We start from the raw sequence: 12147 nt of genomic DNA, 5'->3' as shown, positions 1-12147 counted from the left end.
GGTCCTTTAGTGTCTTATCTCAGAGGAACATGGTCCTGCCAATACCTAGTTCTCAGACTTCTGAACTCCAGAAATGCAAGGTAATAAGTTTCTGTTTCTTTATTGCACATTATTGTTGGATTCGTCTCAGCAGTCCTAGGGAAAGAATTTAGTAGGCTTTGAATAGATTTTAGTTAAGTAAAAGAATCTTTTTCTGCTTCCCAGGTGCCATGTGTACATTTCCATGGCAACCTGGCTGAGCCACCCTGCTGCTACTCTCTTAATGCACACAGGAAGCTGAGGGTCTAAGGGAAGTTTAGTTACTTGCCAAAGGTCAAATCTCTTTGACACCTTTAGTCAGAGCTCCTAAGATTTACCCCATGTGGTCTGATGCACTCACTGCACGGTAGGCACCAATGGAAACAGGAGGCTGCTGTTAATGGGCACAATGCAGAGGAAGCGTCCTTATCCAGATCACATGCCTGGTATCAGGAAGACCAAATATTTAATCTTTTGTTCAATTTAGATTCTCTTCTGATCTTTGTCCATAACTGCCAGCTTGACTGAGTCCCGGAAACCCGTTCTGGGGGAGAGGAGTTGCTTCTTTCCTTTTTCTGCCATCCTTTCTCTTCCACTTACTTCTCAAGTCAGGGCTAAGTGGTAGATTGCAGGAGGATGGTTACAAGATGTCCTTATTAGTGGTGGTCACTAAAATGCTTTGTAATCTTCTGAATGGCATGTAAAATATTTGGGGGCTGTTTTGAGATATCCCCACTGTGGCATTATACCCCTGTCAGGGAGATGACCCTCTGACATATCTTTCTCTTTGAGTCATCGTCCCTTGGAGGTTGGCCACATAGTGACCCTGCAATGGAAAAACAGGTCCTGCTATTTTTCTTGCCTTTCTTTATGACTCAAAGGAACATTTGCTTCCTTTGGTCCATAAACTCTGGCAGCACAGGCTGCTCCTACCATAGCCTCTAATCTTGCTCACAAAAGGCAACAAGCATCAGTAAGCCTTGCCCATTTGAACTCTCTCCAGGTAAGTGTTGGGCTTCAGGCTCCATCTTCTACAAACTGTGGCTTGCATGCTGATTTCTTTGAGAGATTTTTTTTTTGAGGACTTTACACTTGGTCTGAATCACTATGGTGAGAAAGATGGTGGTTCACACGTGACATGTTTTTATTTTTTGTTTTTGTTTTTGTATTTTTTTTCCTGTGAGAAACACCACAACCAAAAGCAACTTGGAGAGGAAAAAGTTTATTTCAGCTTACAGCTTATCATCCATCATGAGATAAGTCATGGCAAGAACTCAATACAGGAACCCGGAGGAAGAAGCTGAAGTGGAGACCATGGAGGGATGCTGCTTACTGGCTTGCTCCCTATGGCTTGCTCAGCCTTATAAACACAGGTAGCGCCTCCCAGAGAGGGCTGTGCTCTCACAAATCAATCATTAACCAAGAAAATACTGCAAAGATGCAGGTCAGTGTGGCTAGAACTGTGATGATGATCAGGAAAAAAAACCCAATTCTGAATACAATATAAATATTAATATTCTAATTTAGAGACTTTCCCACTTTTAACATTTTAATCATTTAAAATAATTCACCTTCTCTACTGAGAATTTGTTGTACAGCAGGCATTGCATCAGGGTAAGACAGAAACCTAGATTTCTCAATTCTTATACAACCTTTTAGTTTAGTCAGTAGTTCGGGCTTCACTGTAAGCGTTAGCAAGTGGGCAGAGCAGTAGGCAGAGGGAATCCATGGAACGTGGCAGAGCAAAGGGGAAGATGGCTAAGGTTCTCTCTTTATTAGTAGTAACTATGAAAGTGACTCTGCACCTTTCAGGCTCCCCAGGGAGATGTATCAGCTGACCAAAATGAGTATCGCTGCCAGGCATGGACTTGTCACGAGTGTGGGCTTGCAAATGTGACTGGCTCTCTCAGTTTTTCATACAGAAGTTTGAAGTGTTCCTATGCTACTGGGAGGATAGCTGTGTGTAAGTCCACACGAGAGATGGTACGTTTTATATGACATCAGCACTTCGGATGAAACATCACAGGATAGGTAGAACAGGGCCAGATGACCCCCTTCACTCTGCAGTTTGGTTTGGAAGTCAGCGGGGAAAGCTTCAAAGCTCACCTAGAAGGCAGTGACCTCTAATGTGCATCCAATGGGAAGCATTTCTTTTCTGACAGGCACTCGGTTACTTTTCATCTCACCCTTATTTCTGCTTCCTACCAGCTCTAACCTATTCCTCTATCCTTTCCTCAAACCAAGACAAGGACTCTGTAGATAGTCCAGAGGGCACTGTGGAAACAATAGCCAGGAAAGATAACCTTATAAGCAACCAAACTTAGGCCTTCTGAATGCCATTAAAGCATGCACATGTGTTTGATCCATTTCTCTTTTGTTATCATTTCATTCTCTAGTTATGTGATCTACAAACATCTTTGGACCCCAACAATTCCACGTGTGCTTTTAAAATGCCATAAGATTAGGCACTGTCTCTTCCCTTATGGGTTTGACATTGAAAAGATTTGCACATAGCATTAATGGCCCCAGAGGCATTTTTATTCCTAAAAGAGGAATTACATATTACTGCTCATGTTACAGAAGGCCTGTGTGTCTGTACTATAAACCCATATCAGAGGATTTTTAAGATATGAGGATGGAGAAGAAAATTACATTTTCATTAATTTCTCACTAAAATGTAAAAATTCTTTCAATTAGGAATAAAGAAAAGGCCATATTTTAACAATACCTATAAAATTTTCACCAACAGAAACCACAATTTGTTTGTTTGTTTGCAGCCCATTATCACTGAAGACCTCTTTAAAAGTCACTTACTCTCATTGTGATTTTAAGGTTATGGTAGTTGTTAAAGTCATCACCACACTCTGATTCATAACAAATTTAAGAAGGCTATATAATATCACATATTTAAAAACACTTAATATATTTTAGAATAACTGGGTGCTTTGTAATTCCCCGTATTTTACTACATATAACCAAACACTAGTAATCCCCGAAAGGAACCACAGCTCACTGGGCTTCCCAAGGAATCCCTGGTGCAATTGTGGTGAGGTTAGGTTAGGTTAGGTTAGGTTAGGTTAGGTTAGGTTAGGTAATGCACTAAGTTACAGCTGGAATAATGCCATTTCAAAACAAGCTAGGCATGGGTAGGACAGCTATCATTTGGGACAAGTGTCCTCCCTCACTTCTTCTATTTTTTTGAAAAAGACTGATTCAGCAGCATAGGGTACCCCATGTGGCTGACAGTTATTGCTAAGTAAAGGACTGGGCCTATTTTTCACAAAGCTCCCCTTTTGCTTACCTAAACAGTTATGTATGATGATCAAATACAAAGTGCTTCAGCACAGAGAGAAAATTCATAGACCTGGAAAGATCTCAGAACTGCTAATAAATATATCGTGGTTAATCACACATTTTCTTTATTGAATATGCATTTAGGGAAAAGGCTGACACAGTTTTCACAGAAGGGATTTATGTTTTTGTCTCTTGGTTTGAATGTATCTCTAAGCAACTGTGTTTTGTGATTATATATGCTTTTGTCTCTGTCTCTGTTTCTGTCTCTGTTGACTCTCTCTTTCTCTCATTCTCTTTCTGTGTGTACATCTTCAAACACATTTATGCACACAAGTCTGTATTTCTACACACATACATGTATATTAAAGTTTAATCTACTATACATTCAAAACTTACTTTTAATAATGTTATACTTTAGGGCCAAGTTTTTAACCAGAAATTTTTTTTTTGGTAATTATTTTATTATTTTTTACTAGATATTTTCTTTATTTATATTTCAAATGCTATCCCAAAAGTTCCCTATACCCTCCCCCAGCCCCTGCTCCCCTACCCACTCACTCCCACTTCTTGGCCCTGGCATTCTCCTGTACTGGGGCATATAAAGTTTGCAAGACCAAGGGACCTCTCTTCCCAATGATGGCCAATTAGGTCATCTTGTGCTACATATGCAGCTAGAGACACGAGCTCTGGGGGTACTGGTTAGTTCATATTGTTGTTCCACCTATAGGGTTGCAGACCCCTCAGAAATTTCTTATCATTGTAAAGAGAATTCTCCTTTAATGAATGGGTCTATTATCTTTTGGCACTTTAAAAAAATAAAATTATGGAATTTAAAACTTTTCATTGAGTAATTACTTTTGCTTCATTAGATAATATCAGTATATCACATTATAACTCAGTCATCGTCTTAAAATGTTACTTTAAAGAAGAGGCAAAATTTGCATGTTTTAAAAGTTTATTAAAATACTTATATTGTATATATGTATGTACTCCTAACTAAGTTTACTTTGCTGCCTTTTATTTTTGATTATTTTCAAAGTTCCTGGTTCAAACCAATGTTACCATCTTAAAATCTTTATAAAATCTTCTTAGACTAGAGTAACAGGAATACTTTACCATTAATATATTTCTTTTAGAAAATATCCATCCAAAGATTCATTTTGTTTTTTATCTTTGCATGTAGTGAATAGATATGAATGTGCCACCCCAATCTTATGGAAATGGGTTTAATTTTATACACGTATATTGGGGTGTCTCTAGTTGTGTTTGTGTTTCATCTACCCTCTGTAGGTGGTAATGACCGAGTTCCATGAGGTGATTCTCTCTGCTTAGGGACTATAGTGGCTAGAATGTGAAGTGTCTCCCACAGGCTTATGTGGGACCCAATCCTGGCTCCCATCTTGTTCTTTCTGCTTCTGAGTCTGTCACCACGAGGAAAGATAGCAGGGGCAAGCTCCTGTTGTCATGGACAGGAGTCATTATACTCTCTTTCCCTTATCATATGGACTCCAGTGCCCTGAGGTGATCAGAAAAGAAAAAAAAGAAAAGAAAAGAAAAAAGAAAAGAAAAAAATTCCTTCTTCCCTTAACTTGATCTTGTTAGGCCTAGTGACAAGAGAAAGCAACTAGTTAGAAGTGGGGTTGTTGCTGTGGTAAATCTGATCACCTGGTTGACGGACTCACAGGCCTCTGAAGCCAGTGTCCAGAAAGAATATGGAGAAGTTTGGATATCATTGGCCAGAACGACAGAGGAGAGTGGGTCATTCTGGTGGAAGTTTGGGAGATCAGAATGCAGATGGAATTGTGGACAATGGGAGCTCCGTTCAGGTCATGAGTTTCAAACGGGAGCACAGGAATAAGAATTGGACTAGACACCATTCATGTTGTGTTATGGTAAAAAAAAAAACATGGCTGCATTTTTCTCACGTTCTGAAAATCAGAGTGAGACTGAATTCAAAAGCAACAGACTAATTTATTTGAAACAGGAAATTTTAGGCTGTAGAATGGTTATTACTCACAACTTTTAGTCAGATTTATAGGAAGAAACTAAAGCAGGAAGATATGTATACTTTATTAAGGAAAGAGGCATTTACTCATTAAAGCAACGGACTAGGCAGATGTGCCATCTCAGAGAAAAGCTGAACTTGGTGTTAGGATGATAGCAAAGATGTCTAAAGGGCTAGACCTCACTCTAGCTTTAAAAATGCAAATCCCTTTTAAAAAGTTTTCTTTTTAAAAGAGTGTGCCTAAGATCACAAAGCATCATGGGCTCTCTGCTCCAACAGGGATTCAGATACCCAGACAACACTGATGTCACGTCCAAGGGGGCCCAGCTACAGCTTGAGCTGGCAGGAAAAGTCTGCTGCTGTTCACTCAGTACTGACATTGCAGTCTGTGCTGACAGCTAGAGTTGTGGGTTCATGGAGGCTTATGCTGAGGTGCAAGGGGTAAAAAAAGAATTCTTGTGTAGCCAAACAATACATAGCATAGTCATACTCTTCTCATATCCCCTCGTGAGGATATACTGTGTGACTCTGTGAAGATGAAGACTAAGTTGCAGTGGCGACCTCAGATGCTTGGGGCTACACATAGCCTGAAACATGTGCCACAGAAAAGCAGCCGCTCAAAAGAGAGGCCATGTTTACTGCATATGGCAGCATAGGCAAGGCTGGTGTGACCCACATGTCACCATACGCTTAGGGAGCTAGACATGGAGATGCAGGGTTCAGTATTTGACCTGCTGGATTCTGGTCTGATCTTTCCTTTCTAACCTCTGTTTTTACTCTTTTCCATTGCATATTGGAAGCGCGAGAGACTTTACTTATCTATTATTTTACAGGAGCTCTTGGTTAAGAGTTTGTTTCAAGTCTCGGTAAAAACTTTTACCATTATTGGGGCCATAAAAACTATGAGAACTCTTGAATTTGCATGGAATGCATTTTTACACCATGAGATGGACCTGGGACCATAAAGGCTGATACAAAAGTAATGATTTCAATGTAAAATTTCCTGTACAGGCTCATGTGTTTGAATACTCTAACTGGTGACATTGCTTTGGAAGTCTGGGGAACCTTTAAGAGCTAGGTGCTGGACAGGCATTTGAAAGTTTAGTCCAGGCTTGGTTTGTATCTAGGTTTCTCTGCTTCCTGTGAGAAACATTGCCTCGGGCTCTCACCCATGCAGACTGAATTGCTCCACCACATGCTCTCCCCTCAGCATGATGGACTGAAATCCCTTGAAACTGTGAGGTGAAAACAAGTGTTTCCTATCTTAAGTGATTCCTGTCAGGGACTTGCCCACAGAGATGAGAAAAATTGCAAGCACCAGGTTTATAGTTTTTAGTTCTGCTGACTGCTTTGCCAGCCTTTTCTTCATTCCAGTAGTGCGTAAAGTGTCCTACATTTGACATATTCAGTAAGTGCCAACACATGGCAGAGAGTGACACTATCAAATCCAATCATGTCCAGTAAGTCTTCAACCCTCTATCAGGAATCACCAATAAAAACATAAACTGCCAGAAAGAACCCAGATGTCCCTCAACAGAGGAATGGATACAGAAAATGTGGTACATTTACACAATAGAGTACTGCTCAGCTATTAAAAACAATGAATTTTTGAAGTTCTTAGGCAAATGGATGTATCTGGAGGATATCATCCTGAGTGAGGTAACCCAATCACAAAAGAACTCACTTGATATGCACTCACTGATAAGCGGATATTAGCCCAGAAACCTAGAATATCCAAGATACAATCTCCAAAACACAAGAAAATCAAGAATAAGGAAGACCAACACATGGATACTTCATTCCTCCCTAAAATAGGGAATAAAATACCCATGAAAGAAGTGGCAGAGACAAAGTTTGGAGCTAAGACGAAAGGATGGACCATCCCGAGACTGCCCCACCCAGGGGTCCATCCCATAATCAGCCACCAAACGCAGACACTATTGCATATGCCAGCAAGATCTTGCTGAAAGGACACTGATATAGCTATCTCTGTGAGGCTATGCCAATGCCTGGCAAATATAGAAGTGGATGCCCACAGTCATCTATAGGATAGAACACAGAGACCCCAATGGAGGAGCTAGAGAAATTACCTAAGGAACTGAAGGGGTCTGCAACCCTATAGGTGAAACAACAATATGAATTAATCAGTACCCCCAGAGCTCGTGTCTCTAGCTGCATATGTAGCAGAAGATGGCCTCGTCAGCCATCATTGGGAAGAGATGCCCCTTGGTCTTGCAAACTTTCTATGCCCCATACAGGAGAACGCCAGGGTCAAGAAGTGGGAGTGGGTGGGCAGGGGAGCAGAGTGGGGGTAGGGTATAGGGGACATTCGGCATTTGAAATGTAAATGAAGAAAATATCTAATAAAATAAAACGTAAACTGTCAATACACTGTAATGTAGTTATTTGGATAGACCTCCCAGGCTGGTGGTGTGCTTCCCTTCCCTCTTTACCATTTCAGAAACTCTCAGTGAAGACATGACATAATATCTGAAGACTGTGCTACACATAAGAGATGTTACTGTAAGTTTGCAGCGCATCAGCAGCTAGAATAGTGAAACCGATAGCCAGGCATCACAATATTTAATTTAGGAATACTGCTCAAAATATGTTAAAACAGCTCCAGGCTGCCTCTCGAAGGCAGAAGATAAATGACAAGTTCGTACTTAGTTCTGTCTTAGTGGTTTTTGAGTCTGCTACTTGAGCAGAAGCCACCGCATAGCTCTTTAATGCGGTAGAAGGTTGAGGGTCACAACTATGTTTCTACTGCTAATTATTTATTCCTTAAGGAAGAAACCTAGCTGTCCTGGTTGGCTTTTGTCAATTTGTCACAAGTTGATCTGGGAGTGATCTGGGAAGAGGATATATATATATATATCTTGCATGTACGTGCGTGGCAGATTCATGTGAACATTTATTAATTTCCCCTAAAGTTTGCATTTCTTTTAATTAATTAGTTAATTAATTAATTATACATCTTGACCTCAGTTTCTCCTCCCTTCCTTCCTCCCAGGTCCACCTCCCTAACCTACTCCTCCTCCATTTTTCTTCAGAAAAGGGCAGGCCTCCTATGGATATCAACCATGCATGACATATCAAATTGCAGTAAGACTAGGCACCCCCATCTCCTATTAAAGCCAGACAAGGTAATCAGACGGAGGAAAGGGTCCAAGTGCAGACAGCAGAGTCCTAGACAACTGTGAAGCATTTTCTTGATCAAGGATTGACATGGGAGGCCCCAGCCCACTTTGCAAAGTTCCACCCTTGGGTAGGTGGTCCCAGGTTGTATAATATATAAGCCAAGCAAGCCATGGAGTGCAGGCCAGTAAGCAGCATGAGGCATGCTTTGGTGCCTGCCTGAGTTCCTGCCCTGTCCTTCCATGATAGAGTATACTATGTACTAGGAAATAAACTCTTTTCTCCCCAAGTTGCCTCTGGTTTTTGTGTTTATCATGGCAACAGAAACCTAATTAGATGCAACAAAAAGGGGTTTCAGCTTTGTCTTTGATGTTAAAAAGCACGTGTTATACTATCCAATTCTTCTTGCCATTCTTGGAGAGGTCCTACCAAGGAAGCCTGAAATGCTTACCAGTGAATCAGAACAAAATAGACTGAAAGAAGACAAGCAATCCTAAGACGATACAAGAGGACATTTCAAATGACTTCTTCGGCATCTCATGTTCTTTCAGTCGCTGTAGAATCCTACCCACAAGTAAGTCCCTGTGGTGGGTTACAAAGAAGGCATGGGACTGAACAAGAGTTCGGGAATAGCTAGCCACAGCACGGGAAAGAATGAAGTCCATGCTAAATGCAGAGAGGAGAGAACAATAACTAGTGGCCACAACCTGCTGTTGGAGGCAGCTTCTAAGACAGAACTTCATGTGCTTTCAGACGAAAGGCTATTAAAATCCAGTGTTCTGCTTGGCAAGGTTAAGAATGAGCCTTGTTGCCAACTGGGCTTGAGAGTCGTATAATGTAACTCATTTAATGAGGCTTTCAGGAAGCAGAGGTGCTTTCACTAGAGGCAACTTCCATTTGTCTGGTCATTGCTGTGGTTTGCTCTTAAGCAAAGGGCTTTGTTGTAAACACATTCTTTTTTTTTTTTCCCCGGAGGGCTCAGCCTACAATAGAAGGAGCTTGCAGTTCTCTATGCTGACCAAAAGAGGGCACTTGGAGCTTTCTGAATTCTGTTGGAGGGCACTGGAGCAGGCGTTTGGCTGAAGTTTGTCCAAGTCCTTTCAACTTCAATAGAGTAGGTGCGGTTAAACAGGGCTTGGAGGGGTGTGGATGTATCCCTCTTTGGTCTTTTCTAACTAAAGATTGGTGTTCACATTTGTATGTGTGGACCTAATATTAGCAAATTCTTATTTTTGTTTCCTGTGGATTTGTTGGAAAATCAATATTTTAATGTCAAGAGGAGTTGCTGTTTTGATGGACAAAGAAAAACTCAGCAGAGAAAAGAATGATATTTATGCTCACCCTGAAAATGTACCCCTGTGGAACCCTTTGCCAAAACTCAGCTCTATTGTGATTTGTTTGGACGTTTGACTGGGAGAGGATTTTCTCGTTCCTTTGGTTCCCATCAATGTCCCTTTCCTGTCTCTTAGTTGAGAATGTTGTATTGTTTTGAGGTCTGTGGACTGTGGCAGCTCGTATAAAGTTCCGAAGATGGGGCCATTAAGCTTTAAAGTGACATCCTGGAGATTGGTGTGTGGGACCTGTATAAACATGACTGACCAGCACTGAGCAATTGCAAGGATTAGGCTTAACTATTTTGTTTTGCCTTTAAGGGCAATCCTGCCTAGGGGCCAGGAAGGACAAGGAGAGATCTGAGGTAAGATCAAGGACTCCCTAAGAATTGCTACTAATCCTGTAAAAACAAAAAGATGAGGTGACCAGTCTGGGTGAAAGCTAGGCTGTGGGAGCTTTAGCCTCCAACCAAACTGAGTTGTGTGATGATCTGTGAACTCTGCTTTTCTGCATCTTAGTCATCTTCCAGTTACACATACAAAACAGAACTGGTCTTTCGGCCTTTTCTAATGGCATTCACTTTTCAGAGAAGAATTAGGGGAGCACTATGTGCATGGTATTTTGTCTCATTCACCTTTGTCCCCCGTGCTAAGCACAGTCTCTGACATGGGGCCATAGTCTCTCAAACATCGGTTTAATGAATAAAAGAAGTAAAAAGTAAGCAATGCTTTTTGAAAAGAAAGAACACTTTAGTAGCTTATACTTTATTGGCTCAACATTTCTGATAATATAATGATAACAATGCCTAACATATATAGGATGCTTATGAAACTCAATGTATATTCTCATCGTTTTTGTCCTCTGATCTGTAATTGGGGAAACAGGGCTTCACCAACCTAAAATGGAGTTTTAAGGTTAGATATTACCAGGGGACCCTATAATTTGCTATACAGTGTGAATAGTTTTGAGAGTAAATGCAGGCATCATTTAGTATGCCAGATCAATGGCACACACAAGACTTTGCTGAGAAAGTCAGTGTATGATTATACTGCCAATAGTTGACAAAGAGCATCTAGTTCTTCTGACTCTGTGTTCGTTGTACTACAGTGTCTCATGGAATAAATAGACTTTCTGTTTCTTCCATTGTTAAAGACCCTCCAAGAAAACATACAATTCTCAACATACATGTATCAAACTCAGGAGCATCCAATCCCATAAAAACAAATATTAATAGAGAGTAAGCCACAGATTAACCCAATACAGTAATTGTGTGTGGTTTAAATACTCTGCTTTCCCCAATGGGCGTACCATCTAGACAAAACAAACAAAAACAGAAACAAACAAAAATAAAAGAAATATCAGAGTGAAGTGGGTATTATTAACCCAAAGGCCCTGGGAAGCATCTACAGAATATTCTACTCTAAAGTTACAGAATGCACATTCTTTTCAGTCTCCCATGAAAGTTTCTCTAAAATAGACTACATACTAGAACACAAAGCAAACCTCAACTAATTTAGGAAAACTGAAATTACTGCACATATTCTTCCTGACCATACTCGAATGAAGCTTGGGTTCACAGAAGAAAAAAAAAAAAGCCACAACATAAACGAACTCACTGAGATCAAATAAAACCATAGTGAATGAAGAATGTCTCATAAACAAACTCACTGAGATCAAACAAAACTCTAGTGAATGAAAAATGTCTCATTGAAGAAATCAAGAAGGAAATAACAGTTGCTAGAATTAAATGAAAACGAAGACACAACATTCACAAATCTCTTGGAAACAATGACGGCAGTCCCAAGAGGCAACGTTATACCTCTAAGTAATACCACTAAATAATAAGAAAGACCACAAACAAATAACTTAATGGTGTCCCCCAAGATTTTGGAAAAACAAAAACAAATAGTGTCCAAAAGCAGTAGATTGGAAGAAATAATCAAAACCAAAGCAGAGCTCAATGAAATGGAAGCCAACTTTAAAGACTAATATAAAGAATCAATAAAGAGTTTGTTCTTTGAAAAGATAGTTAACTAGAAGAAAGGTAGACAGCCCAAATTAACAAGATTAGAGACAAATAAGAGACATCACAACAGATACCAAGGAAATTCAGAACAATCATAAGGCTATACTTTGAAAACTTGTATTCCACTTAGTTGGGTTCTTAAGAGATTGTGGGCTTTTAAGGAGATAGAATGTTAAAGTAGCCATGAAGGCCTGTTGAGAAAAAAATTCCTTCTTGTCGAGAGAATAGAATCTCTGTCCTGGGTGTAGTCCTAACATTCTAGTTAGGGCCACAGTAATTTTTCTGAGCAAGAAACCACACCTTGGAAGATGAGCACAACTGAAATCATACTAAT

This window comes from Mus pahari, chromosome 3 (assembly GCF_900095145.1).
Source record: "Mus pahari chromosome 3, PAHARI_EIJ_v1.1, whole genome shotgun sequence".
Classification (NCBI taxonomy): Eukaryota; Metazoa; Chordata; class Mammalia; order Rodentia; family Muridae; genus Mus; species Mus pahari.
This window is presented reverse-complemented; position numbering follows the sequence as displayed.